This window comes from Chinchilla lanigera, unplaced genomic scaffold (genome assembly GCF_000276665.1).
Source record: "Chinchilla lanigera isolate Chin_1 unplaced genomic scaffold, ChiLan1.0 scaffold00007, whole genome shotgun sequence".
Lineage (NCBI taxonomy): Eukaryota > Metazoa > Chordata > Mammalia > Rodentia > Chinchillidae > Chinchilla > Chinchilla lanigera.
In genome coordinates this window covers 6,023,809-6,037,668 of record NW_004955408.1, presented here as the reverse complement: position 1 = coordinate 6,037,668, position 13,860 = coordinate 6,023,809, and the positions used below count along the sequence as shown (strand labels likewise).

Genomic DNA, 13,860 nt, shown 5'->3' with positions numbered 1-13,860 from the left:
CGGGCTCAGCCCCGATGACTTCATCGCCCTTAAAGGCGCCCAGCCCCTTTGGCCATCAGGCCGTTGGACCCTTTTCTGGTCACTGACCTCCCAGGTCTTCACCTGTACTTGTCCCCTCAGTCCCCTGGGATGCTGCTGTGTGACCCTCCGAGGGGAGGACACAGGCTGCCAGAGCGACCCCAGCCCCAGAAAGAGTGGTCTGCATTTCACATTCATTGAGCACACCGCCTCAGAGTGACCAGTCCCTCAGCCAGGGGTCCTGAAGGGGCTGAGCCCTGTCCTGAGCCTGGAGCAGCTCACGGAGCATCTGTCCCGTGCGTGCCACGCAAGCCACGCGGTGAGGCAGCAGCCCTCCACTGCAGTCACCAACAGTTCCCGTGTTTCTGCGACTGCCCCCGTCCCTGAAAGTCCTGCATCCTGGGAACCCCGATGGTTGCTCGGCCAGCCCTGCACGTGTGTCTGCGCACGCTGCCTCAGCTTTTCACTGAGTGAACCTGAGCCTTCAGCCTACCCGGGAAGCCATCAGAGGGGTCCAGTTGGTTAAACACTAAAATAATATTTCGTGCGCTTCCAGACTTGATGGGTGCCTTGAAATTTGCCACATGGCGAGAGTTCACCTCACTGCTCATGTGGTGAATACGGCGGTGTTGCTCCAGAGAAAATAGCCAAGGAGGTGGAAGGGAGGGAGGGAAGAGGAGATGGGCCTGTCCGCAGGGGAGAAGACAGCTTTCCTCACCTGCCTGCCTGCTCTCCCTCCCTCCCTTCCTCCTTTCCTTCCTTCCTCCCTCCCTCCACCCCTCTCTCCCTCCCTTCCTTCTTTCCTTCCTTCCTTTTTCTTTACTTCCTTTGCAGTGCTGGGATCAAACTCATGGCCTAGAGCATACTAGGCAAGAGCTCTACCCTGGAGCTGCACCTCCGGCCCTAGTTCTTCCTTTAGAAACCTACAACATCCCTGTAAAGACTATGAGAACTTTACGATGTCAGCACGGGATGCTAACGCTCAGAGTCCCACATCTGCTTCATTGCGAGAAGGACCTGGAGGTCTAGGAAGAGGACTTGGGACCAGAGGCGCCTCTGCTCTGTACTTCCTCTGTGCCTGGCCCTGTGCTAGGAAACACGTATGCCCAGCTGCTACCCACCGGGCTGCGATCGGTCTGGGGTGGGGCCGGGGCATCAGGATCTCTGAAGATCCCCAGGGGACACCAATGTGTAGCACCTGCTGAAAACCCGAGGCCTGGTTCTGTCCCAGAAGACATTAAAATAAAGTGGTGCAGGAGCTGAGGCAAGGAGAGCCACACACAGAGCCAAGCGTCAGAGAAAGTTCAGCCAGAGGGCTGGAGGTGGAGGGGGGACCCAGGCAGTGCTGCCCAGCAGTGAGGGAGTTCCTGCGGAGCGGGGCTTGAGTCTTAGCTTAGTGTACGTAATGAAAGCTTTTCTGAGCTTCAATCACTTTATCCAAAGAATGGAGAGTGGTATAGCGCCTAATCTGTGTGGTGGTGTTCATCACACAGACTGCAGAGTTGAGTGCGTGATGGAAATCCCAGCTCTTACTGTGCGATTGCTTCTCGCTCGGGTCAGGGTCCAGTCGGGGTGCTCGGAGAGGAGGTGGCCCGTGCACTCTCCAAGATGGACCGATATCGTCTCAGCAAGGAGCGAGGGGAATTCAGATGTTGAGAAAGTTAGGCTCGGGGTTCAGGAGTAAGGAGTTTCCAGGTGCGCGTGGGCACTGTAAGGGTGTAAGGGTGTGTCCGCGTAGTGCATGGAGACCTGGAGACCTGGAGACCAGAGGGGCTGGGGGACGGCCCTGGGCCAGCAGCGAGAAGGACCTGGCTTGGCTTGGGAGAGAAGGGGGAAGTGGAGTGGAGGGCAGGGATGGATGCTGGCGGCTTGTGGGGTTTAGACGTCCATCCCAGCCCTCCTTCCTCCCTCAGTCCCTGCGCTGGGCAGGCTGGAGCCCCTCCTGGGCCTGGATGGGGGGCCCGAAGGAAGGCAGTTGCCAGACACTCCGCACATGACTAGTCAAAGGGCTTCTGGGGTGGCCTAGCCACCCTCGGGTCCTCCGTCCAGTTAATCCCTAACTAGACCAGACCCGGAGACTGGCTTAGCATTCAGCCAAGTGGATAATCGCCCAGGGCAACCTTTCCAGCACCGGTGATCGCAGGAGCTCTCCTCACACTGTAAACCCCTAGGCCTTTCGTTCAGTGTCTACGAAGCCTGGAGGAGGGGGCCTCAGAGACTCCTACCTGTAGGGGGCCCTCTGGGCAGTGTGCAGCCTGCTCCGCCCCTGTGGTCCTCCCTGAGGCCGGGACAGGGCCCTAAAGGCATGGCCCACTGGGGCTGCGGCCCCTCCCGGAATGCATTTCTCACTTAGAGCCCCCTTTCTCAGGTGTAAGCAACATGACCAGAACCTTACTGGTTCTCCTTACACACAGGGTCCGAACTAAACTACACAATCATGTTCTAAGAGTTCAGCCTGGCCTCCAGCTTCGCTACACAGCAAGGAGGGCAGATCTGTCCCGAGAGACCTCTGCACAACTGTGGCCACATTTAGTAAGTGAGGACACAGATTTGGCAAATGGAAGTCATTTGCCTTGGGTCACCTAAGCGTAAAACAACGTAATGGTGAAGGTGGGAAGAATTCTTGTGGATTAACCAAGTCCTGGGTTGCTGCTCCATCAAACTCGAGGTAAAATTCCTGAGTCCAAACCGATTGCTGGGAGAGGTAACGAGTGCCCTGTAATTAGAGATGTACTTATTTGCTAGGAAGGCTGCCGGGGGGGCTTTAAGATGGGGGGCCGGGGAGGAACGCCACAGGACGGTTATAGAGTTGATTTTAACCTGTGAGGCAGGAACTACTTCACATCCCTCTGCGTCCCCTGTGTGTGAATGCATGAAACAAACAAATGGACGCTGAAAGTGTTCTGTGATTAGAAGGCAGGCAGGGGAATCATCTGAGGGAACCAGAGCAAGAGGCGCCCCACAAATGTATCGAAGCCGGGATGTCTCCCGTCCTCTGCGTTGCGGGGTGCTGCGCTTTGCGCTGCACCGCTATTTCTCTCGAAGTGGGACTTCTTGCTACTCCTGCTTTATACATGGGGGGAGTCTGAGCTCAGAGAGTTTACCTCACTTAGCCTAATAACTGTAAGAGGAATTCTGTTTCATGGTGGACTCTGTCGGCTAAATGCCTTTTGTCAACCTTTGTCTTATTTAATCCTCATAGCCAGCCTTCGAGGGAAGAGCTATTTTTTTTTTTTTTTTTTTTTTTTGGTGCTGGGAATCAAACTCAGGACCTTGCACTTGCCAGGCAGGTACTTATGCAGCTGAGATTTAATTCTGGTTTTGAGTTGATATTCTTGTCTTTTTTTTTTTTTTTTTTTTTTTTTTTTTTTTTGGGAAGAGCTATTATCGGCCACAATTTTTATAAAAGGAGGAAACTGAGTTGAGGTTTAGTGACCCGCCCCACAGTAGCAGACCTGGCCGGTGGTCGTGCCAGGGTAAGAGGCAACGTACTGTGGCCTGGGAGCTGGGGGGTGGCGGGTGTGGTTGGCAGGGTCGGGTCTGGGTGTGGAGGGGAGCAGGGAGCGCGCTGGCCAGAGCACCCAGCAACCTGTGCCAGCGCCTGCGTGTCTCCGCGTGACCTTGGCGTGCTCCCTACCTACAGCCTCAGTGTATCCCTCCGTGGAACCGGCAAGGGGAGCCGGTGATTTCTCAGCTCCTTCCCGGCCGTCATTTTCCATGACTCGATTCCCCACCGTGAGCTCTGGGCCACAAACCAGTTGGCTCCTGCCCTCGCTCTCGGTGAGACAGAGAGCTGGCAGGAGGCGACGATCCGCCTCAGTTCTCCCACCTCCCTTTTCCTCCTCCTCCTCCTCCTGGCTGGGACACACCTACTTCAACTTTCTCAGCAGCCTCTAGGGCTGGGGCTGCGCGGAGCCTGAGCCGAGCGCCTTCCTGCTCGGCGGCTCTGCAGCTCCCCAGCCTTCGCCTGGCCCCCGCGAGGGCTCCACCTCGGCCGCCCACTCTGCTCAGGGGCACCCTGCCCTGCCCGGAGGGCCCAGGTAAGAACTACCGGAGGAGGGAAGCTGGGGCCAGGGGTTGCAAAGCAAATCCATTTCTGTGCCTGCTTCCAGAGCAGGCCGGTCTTGGGGGTTCCTGAAAGGTGGAGAAGGAACCGGGAGCCGGCCGGCCGGGGCAGCCGTGGAGGGGCACGGTGGGGCACCTGGGCCTGGATCCCTAGGTGTGCGGGTGAGGGGTACAGCCTGAGCCCAGGAGCTGGGGCTGGGGCTCAGGGGACTCTGACCTCAGGGGCTAGGAAGGTCGTGCGGCACGTGTGCAGAGCTGGACTCTTGTCCCCGGGAGAATCAAACCTGCTTGTGCTTCCTGAGGACGAAAACTTCACGGGGGCTGGGGGTGATTTTCCTTCACAGTTTTAGGAGGAAGTGCTAGGGCGACTTCTTGTGTGTGTCGCAGGGCACAGAAGCCCTATCACAGACGAAACCGCTGGGCGAGCGGGAGCCGGATAACCGGTCGGCCCGCTCCCTGCAGTTCTTTAGAGGCAAGCAGGTTGAGTCCTCGGCTTCCCTGACTGTACAGTGGGGGCATGCATAGTCCCCAAGGGCTGAGACAGGCTGTGACCTGAAAGCCACCTGAGGTGCCACTGACGCGGGGTGGGGGCGGGGAGGCAGGAATCCGATGGTATCTTTGGCGGCAGCAGAGCTGGCGGGGAGGCTGAGCAGGACTGCAGGGCCAGAGTTCAGCTCTCCGCTGGAGGGGACCGCGCTGTCAGCCCGAGTGTGGGAGCAGCAAAGCCTCGCTGAGCTTTGCCGCGGGCTCAGAAGGCCACCTCTGTCCCCGGCCATGGGCCGGAGCTGACGCCTGGGCTCAGGATAGAGGGGGCAGGTGGAGAAACAGACCCGGGAGCTGAGTGCTTCTCCTCCTCCGGCCTCATTCTGCAGGTGGGAGCGGACGCTGGTCATGTTAACGAGCCCGCTGTGTATGTCACCGTCAGTGGTCGCTGTGGCTCGTGCTCGTCGAACGCTTCCTGTGTTTGGGGCTCGGGGCTGAGTTTGCATGGTCTTTGGGAATTTTCAACTTTTCATAGCCGGCCATTGTGGCAGTGTGAAAAGAGAATTCATTAATCACGTCTGTGACTCACAGTTGGTAGGACAGTTTCATACCTCTCTGGGCCGATTTCTCTGCACATACAGGAAAGGTGCTGGGTGCCTGTTAAGATTTGTTCTAAAGGGATTCACCCCCACAGCCTTGTTAGGTAGACACGTGCAAAGGGTGTAGAAGAGACCAAAGGACTCAGTGTCCCCCACCCAGGAGGAGGCAAACATGGGTGTCCTTTGAGGCTCTAAGTGGAATACCTGCCAGACCCCTGGCAGGAAGCTCTGGACCCATGATGTTGGCTAGCTGGACGGAGTGAAATTGCAACTCCCCCTGTGTCACTAGCTCCCTCTGCCTCAGTTTCCCCATCCGTAATATGGAGGAAGAGCCTGAGTGAGTCAAGGTCCTCTGTGGCACTTCCTCTGATTCCGTGACTTGTAGTGGTCTAGTTCTTAAGGACGCAGGGAACTGGAAGCAGAGGGACGCTGACGTTCCCTACCCTCCACACAGCAGCTACGCCTGAGTTTTCATGGGCAGGGGCTGCCAGCGCCCGCCACACCTGTCCGTGAGTTGGCCCCGTGCTGTACTCCCTCTGTCCTCTCCCGCAGTGTGACTGAACTCACAGAGGCCCGGGAGTTCTCCTGCCACTGGGCTAGTGACAGCTGCGGCGCAGGACTGTTACTGGCCAGGCAGGGCTGGGGGTCTGAGGCCATGGGGCAGGTGCCGAGCCCTAGGGAAACCGGTGTGTGCTTGGGGGTGATGGCATTGTTGCTGTTGAGGACCTTCCTGTGCCCCTGGGACAGGCGCTGTCTTGGCTTCCTGTCCCTAGGAGGTGGGTACAACCTCCCACGGGCATAGCCTCCTGTGGCCTCTGCCAAGCTAGCGCAGACCTCCACACTAGTATTACTGAGACCAACAGCGCCACACTTCTGCAGTGGAGGGTCCCAGACAAGTTTAGAAAGCAAGGTATGGGTCCAAATCCTAGAGGTGTGTGACTGGGCTACCATGTCTCTAAAAACCCCAGTCTCTCGATTGAGAAATGGGGAACGTCACAGTTCTTTCCTTGGAACCGACATGGAATTAAATGGGGTGATGCGTCTAAGGTCAGGAAGGTAATGCACGGACCATATTTATTACGTTTCCAGCCATCACTTCCTGGGTTATCTCTCTCCTCCTGGGATGATTTTCATCTCTGAAAGTGTTCTGTTCTAAGACTGATCGCAATTCTATTGTTCCTGTTTGTGTATGTTTCCACTGATACTCTCTCTCCTACTGAGGTGCAAGCCGAGGTCTGTCTCGCTCATGGCCCTGTGCCTGTTTCCAGCGCAGTGCGTGGCCCATAAAGGAAGCCCTTTATGCGCCTGCTGAGTGAATGATGTTTCTCTGGTCCTGATTAATTCAGAGATGAGAACTGCTGCTTAGGGAAACTGCGCGGTAGCCCCTGAGAAGCACTGAATCAGACAGATGGCCGCGTGGGCCTCGCCGGGCAGGGCTGGTCACTTGGCTGAGGTCAGACAGCAAGTGGGCAAACAGGCCGGAGACCCGCGTCTTCCGACGTTCCTCTGCCTCGCTCTGCCTAGACCAGTCCAGAGGGTCCCGTTTCTTTTGTCGGTGATGGGGGCGGTTTGGGATCAGCAGTGAGGCTGATCGCTGGACTGCAAGGTACCCTCGTCAAACAGATCCAGCACCCACAGACACGCACACGCACACATACACACACCTGGCTCCAGCACCCTCGTCCCCAAGTAAGCAGACATTCCTCACTGTCCAACTGGAATGGCCCTCGGGAGTGCCCCGGAGCACTCTCACAGCACGGTCAGCCCAGTTTTACAGGTGAAACCGCAGGTTTAGAATGATTCGCCCGGAGGCACGCAGCTGCTTGTGATGATGTCCTAGGTCGGCGTGCACTCATAAGTTAAGCCAAGTCCTCTACATTGCTGTATCAGCCAGGGTTTTACTAGAGAAACAGATATAACACGAGACACACAAATGTAGAAGAAATCACAAGATTGGCTTACTACGGTCAGCCACAGAGCTGGATGAGGAAGCATGCAGAGGGTGTCTGCTCACCGGAGACCAAAGGATTCAGTCCAAGGTCCAGAGCTCACTGCAGCATTCCGTGCAAGTCTTATCAGGAGGCCGATGGGTCTGCAACAGAAGACTGATGAGTCTACACCGGAAGGCTGAAGGATCCAAGGCGGAAGCCGAAGAGTCTACACTAGAAGTCAGGAGACAACGTCCAGGCTGAGGGCAAAGACTGGAGCTCCTCCGAAGAGTGGAAGCCCCTCTGTCCTTCCTCATTTCTCTTTTATATCATCTAGGTGATGATGTACCCTAGGATGCCTCCTCTACACCCCCAGGTGTAGAATTGCTGAGCCAATTTAGTTAAGCTTCTAAACTTCTCAAGTTGACAAAATCAATCAACCACTACAGCCGCGCAGCTTTGATTCTCTTAACAGACACTTAGTTCAGTAGACACTTCAGGAAGCACTTTGATATGTCAGGACCCCCAAAAGTCACAGCTGGGGGAGACAGACCCACCATGGATGCTTTCATGGTTTGGAGTAGGTGGAAAAATACAGGCAAACTCAGGCCGGCACAGGGGCTCAGAGGCGCCATAGCGCCTCTGTTACAGGCTCAGCGACAGCTTTGTAGCGGAGCTGACACTGAACATCAGGTTCGAGGGAGTAAATGAGAGGTCACAAAAGGTGGGAGCCAGGCACGGCGGCACACACCTGCTATCCCAGCACTTGGTAGGCTGAGGCAGGGAGACTGCAAATTCAAGTTGTGCTACATAACAAGACCCATATATAGATGTGGAAATATTCCCACACTGATGTTGAAAACATAAGGACTTTATCCTGTGGGGACATGACTTCGACATAATAGACCCGAGGGAACAGTGGAAGGAGCCGCGTCCGGGAGCCACTGTAAGGAGAGGGTCAGGCTGGATGGTTAAGACATCTTATTGTCTCCGAGTGGGCTGGTGACAGTGGGTGGTATTCCAAGGTCACCTTGTGATCAGCAGATTACCCTCCAAATCCCATCTCCGCTGGGAAGGGGGCGATCTGAACATTTCCCAGTTTGGGTATGCAGAAGAGAGAAATCCCTCCCCTCCCCTTTCTCTATTCCTGAGACAGGAAAGGCCGGAAAGCGGCAGCTCTCCTCCCCCTGGGGGCGGGGGCCTGTGGAGGTGGAGCAGGCTCCGGTTCCTCCGACTCCAGTGCCCACGGCAGTTGGCCCGGGCGTCGGTGGAGCAGGACGCTACACGCCAGCTGTGGGGTAACGTTGGCATGTGTGTGCGCGCGGGCCGCATGTGCTCACGTGCCCTACCTCAGAGCTGCAGCCTGTCCCCATGGCACCCCTCCCCTCAGTCCTCCTGACAGATGCAGGGCTTCCTGGTGGAAAGCCTATCATTTGGGACATGTGGAAGTTTAGCTGGAGACAGAAGAGGGCCCGGTGTCTGCACGGCGCCGCGGTTGTACACAGGAGCTCTGAAGCCAGGGGCTCAAGTGCCAGCTGGGGCCTGACCACTTCCACTTCTGGAGGGGTGTGAGTTGTCCCATGTGGGACATTCAGCATGGTCAGCTTGAACTAAGGGCTCACCTCACGGGATGGTAGCACGGTCATACCTCCGGAAGCTCTGAAGTCCTGGGAAATTGACTCAGAAAACCACAGCATCTTGTAAAGTTCAAATCCCAGAATCGGGACACATCTGGGGAGAAGCACACCGTGGGGTCCCTGACGTGCTCTTTATTCCATGTAAAGATTTGTTGGGGTGTCTGACAAAGGGTCAGCATGACCTTTTAATTCTCTCTTCATAAACATTCAAGATCAGAGTGAATGAATTGCAAGTTCCAGCAGAAGAACTTCTATAAAGTGAATTCAGACAGTGACTAACCAGTAACCAGAGCTAAATGCAGACATTGCATCCCTGGGGAGCCCCTGGTGCGTCTCATGGACATGGCCCCTTCTCAAGGCTCAGCTGTCCCCGGGCAGCCAGTCCTTCAGCACATATAAGGATGGCCCGGTCCCTCCTTTCAGGGCTGTGCACTGTGGCTAGAGCTTTGCTCCCTAGGGAGGTCCCGTGAATTAGTTTGGAAGTTGCTGAATTAAACTTTACCTTTAAATTGATTTTTTTCTCACCATCCTATTTCTATGGGACCCTAGTTTAGCCAAGCTTCCCAAATGCCTGGGGCTAATGTAAAAGAACACAAATTCCTGAGGCCCAACCTCAGTCTATGAAAGAAGAGCAGGGGGCCGAGGGTGAGGCCCAGGCAGCTGCATTCACAAGCTCCGGGGGACCACAGGTGCCACCCAGGTGGGCCTGGGAACCATTGCTCTGGTGCTGAGAGCCTGCATTTGCAAAGGACAGACCATGGTTCCAGTCGGACCTCTGCACTTTGTACTTACTGGCCTTTGGCCTTGGATGAACCCCTGGGCTTTGATGACCGTCAGGCTTTTATTTGCATCCTTGGCTGGTGAAGGGTTCTGAGCACCCCCAGGGAAGGTATTCCCCAAGTTCTGGGTGTCGAGGTCAGCACTGCAATTACTAGGGAGAGCCCATCCGGAGCCAGGGCAGTGTTGGGTTTGGTGTCAGCAGCCATGCAAGTGTGTGTGTGTGTGTGTGTGTGTGTGCATGCATGCGCGTGTGCGTGTGCGTGCATGCGTGCGTGCGTGTGTATGTCCCCATCCGTCCTGACTGAGCCACCGATACAGAGCGGCAGGACCTCGGGCACATCTTCTGACCTGGCCTCAGCATTCCCATCTATAATATAGAAATATACCTCACTCCCTTGATAGCTCCTCGGGGGATTAAATAAGAAAATGGACCCCAAAACTGCTCTGAGAACAGGAAACACACATGACATAAGCCCGAAGAAATTGCAGATTGGCTCAGCTTGGGCACACAGGGAGGTGGGCTCACCCGGTCCTCCTAGGCCCTTGAGGAAGGACAAGAGGGGCTGGGTGGGGCCGGGCTTTCCACTGCCTCCGGATGCCTGGCAAGACTCCTGGGATTCTGTTTCTGAGATGGTCTGGTCTCGAACTCGAAACGATCATCCTGTCAGCCTCCCGCCTCAGCCTCCCAAGTGCTGGGATTACAGGCATGCGCTACCACATTGGGCTTCTTGTTTCTTGAGACAGGAAGAGTCCACAATCTGATCTCTATGAAACCTCATTTAATTTGCAAATCATCAGAATGTGTTTGTTATTCAAGTGTGTTTATTTATTTATTTATTTATTCATTTATTTATTTATTTTTGGTACTGGGAATTAAATTTAGGACCTTGTGTTTGCCAGGCAGGCGCTGGGCCACTGAGCTACCTCCCTGGCCCTGTGTTTATTATTATTATTATTATCTTTTTTGGTTTTTCTCTGGTACCAGGAACCGAACTCACGACCTTGCACTTGCCAAGCAGGCGCTTTTGCCGCTGAGCTAAATCCCCAGCCCCTGTTTATTATTTTAATTAGTCTGTTTTAAAGTCTTTTACTAGTGTTTTAAAATACTTTTCTATGAAATATAACATGTGGACTGTAGAGCTGCACAAATCGTAAATGTGCAGCTCTAAGATAAATGATCAGAACTCGACACTATCCCAGACATCATTTGATCATGAACTACTTTCCCTCCGTGAGAGTAGCTTTATCTTAATTTAATCCATATAGCTGTTTTGCCTAGTTTAAAGCTTCATATACTTAGACTAGCATAGTATGTACTCATTTATGTATAGCTTTTTTTACCCCATATAATGCGATGGCATTCATCCGTCCCATGGCCTAGAACAATAGTTCAATTTCCTTGCTGTATAGTACTCCCTTCTCTGACCACACCAAAATTTACTATATACATTCTGCTCTTGATGGACTCGTGGGCTGTGTTTAATGTGGGGCTAACAATACTAAGCTGAGTACTCTGCACGCTCTTGTGAGGAATACCTGCATGCACGCACGCATGTACACACTTCTGTCAGGTCACAAGGTGTGTGCTTGTGGGTGAAAGTCCTCTGTTTTCAGGGTTAGTTCTATTTATCGAAGTAGACCCTGGGTCTAGGTGCTGGGTCTCTGACGTGGAAGTGGACAGACCTGTGCTCAGGAAGATCAGCAGTTGCCTCGGGGCCGAGAAGCTGAGGGCCAGTGACACCTGCAGCCTCAGCCTTGTAAACTCAGATGTGCAGATGCAGGAATGGGGGCTGTTGCTCCCCCCGCTCCCCCGTCGCTTTTCCAGCTGACTTTCGAAATAAATTTGCGTCTGCTTTGCCTGGCAGCAGGGATGACCTTAGAGTGGCCAGTGGGGGCACCTACAGGGAAAATGTGACCTCATTTGAGCCCTGGGCAGCCCTACTAAGTCCTTCTTGAGCGTGAGGCTTTGATTTTCAACACACTAACATTCAAGAATCTGGAAGACAGCAGTCTTTCCCTAACTCTGCCTCCCCACTCTCCCTAGGGTAGGGCCATGTGAAGGATTTCAGCTAGGAGTGAGGCAACGTAGAAGGTAAGCTACAAGAAAGAGAAGGTTACCTTGTCCAGCAGATCCAAAGGCCGGTCACACCAAAATCACCCAGCAAACTTGTTGAACGTCTTTTCCTGAACCTCGCCCCAAAGAGTTTTGATTCAATAGATGTAGGGCAGGGCTGGGAATGTTTATTTTTCAGTCCCTGCCCCCATGCCCTGAGGGGATTCCCAGTGGTGGGGATGACTGGCTCCACGCGAGGGCCAGCTTTGCAGATGAGAGCAGAGGCCCAGCGCCCTGTTGGGTTCCGGGGCTGCCCATGGCCAGGCAGAGCTGTTAGCATAGATAGAGGAGTCCGTGTAGGCAGACCCAGGGATTCGACTGTGAAACCAAGGGGCTGAGCCAGGAGCCCCCCACCCTGGGCTCACAGAGGATGCCCCCAAATCACCCCTCACCCCTCTCAGGCCTCTGGCCCTGTGGTCATGTGCAGCCAGCTCAGCAGCAGGACTCAACCAGCAAAATTCCCAGGCTTGTGCCACAACTGGAGGGCCACTCCCCACCTGCCGTGACCTGACCATCTGCCTGGCTTTGTCCTAGGTCAGTGATGGTGAGCCTTTCAGGAACCAAGTGCCCAAACTGCCCAAACCCCACTTATTTATCACAAAGGGCCAACACTGCAACTTAACCGAGGCTTTAGTTTAGAAAGAAAGACTCACACGTTAACATCTTTTGCCTTAAAAGAAAAACAAGTACCACATGTGTCATAGGTTCACCGCCACTGTCCAAGGCTGTTAGGCACAGAGGGCAGGGCAGATGGCTGGCTGGGCCGGGGGAGACTAAGGGGATGGGAGTGAGAGCAGGCCTAGAAACAGAGCCTTAGCTGAGAACCTGTTTGTTGGCGTGTGTGTGGCGGGGTCGTATAACCTCTGTCTTCCTGGTTGCTCTTCCTAACCCACGCGTGATCCAAGTTTTAATTCTTGCCTGGAAGTGAGGTGTGTTAGCTTTGTGGCACTGTGACGAATACCTAGATAAACACCTTCAAGAAAGAAAGATTTATTGCGGCTTGTGGTTTCAGAGGTTGCAGTCCATGGTCAGCTAGTCCATTGCTTTAGGCCTCTGGAAGAGGCAGTGCAGAGACATCATGGCGGAAGGGTGCCTGTGCATGTGGGGGCAGAGAGAGACAGACAGATTGGAAGGGGGAGGGAACAAAACATACCTGTCCTTCAAAGCCATATACCTGGTGACCTGACTCATCCAATTAGGATTAATTGTGATCCAAGCGCTTCCCCAAAGCCCATCAGCTGGCAGACAAGCTTTCAACACAGTGAGCCTTTTGGGGGACATGTTGGATTCCAAACATAACATTAGGTAACTGTTCTGAGTCTCATTTACATCATCTACAAAATGAGGATAATTATAAGGTTGTTGTATGCTAGCTTGGAGAGGCAATGTGTGACAAGTGCTTCCCAAAGAACCCAGCACGCAGTAAGTGCTCAATACATCCTAGCAGTGACCAGGTGTGTGCACCTCTGGGAGCGTTTCATACTCCCAAACCTCACCATCTTCATGGCATCACGGCTGGGTGGAGGGTTAGTTCAGCAGGGTTAGTTGAGTCCTAGTTCCCAGATGAATGGACCAGTGAAGGCCCGGTGCAATGAAGGGGTTTGCCCAGGACCCTCTCTGAGGCATCCTACAAAGGAACAGGGTCTCCACTCCCTGAGTTGTGATGTTCATAACAGCAGCAACCTCACGAGGCTCACCTGCAAGACCTGGTGTCGCACGGTTGGTGCACATTATCTTGTCCCGATCCTCAGAACAGGCTGCATGAAGAGACGGAGGTACCATCAGGTCCCAAGATTTGCTTAAGGTCATGCACAACCTGAGCAAAGGCAGGGCTCCAATGCAGGGCAACTTGCTCCAGAGCTTGCACATGCAGCCTGGGGGTATCTGGGTGAGAGGAAGACCTAGCCTGGAGTGGCCACATACAGCTGATGTTATCGTGGACAAGGACCAAGGAGAAGCTCCTGTCCCTGTAGCTGCTTAGGGCCAGGTGAAAGGAGCCGCATCCACTTCTCTGTGGCCGTAGGGCCTGATGACACCTGGGCAGGCAGCTTACTGTGTGCTGGACAGAGAGGGGACTTGTGCTGAATGACCTCACTCTACAGACGATATAATTGGGGCCCAGAGAAATCAGCCCAACATATCAGTGGCAGAACACCACAGATGTGGAGATCTCTCTTGTTTAAGGTGACCAGGACATGTCCCGCCTTCTGTCCTCCTCCTCCTGACCATCTCATAAC

At 54.3% G+C, this 13,860-nt stretch overlaps 1 protein-coding gene across 1 annotated transcript in view; it reads left to right on the top strand.

Moving 5' to 3' along the window:
- The first annotated feature begins 3,892 nt into the window (after window positions 1-3,892).
- The window catches only part of Fat2 (FAT atypical cadherin 2), an 89,541-nt gene continuing 79,573 nt past the window's right edge, over window positions 3,893-13,860 (top strand). Inside the window, exon 1 of the mRNA XM_005376163.2 lies at window positions 3,893-4,058. The gene's annotated coding sequence lies outside the window, so the exon portion shown is untranslated. The remainder of the gene's footprint in view (window positions 4,059-13,860) is intronic.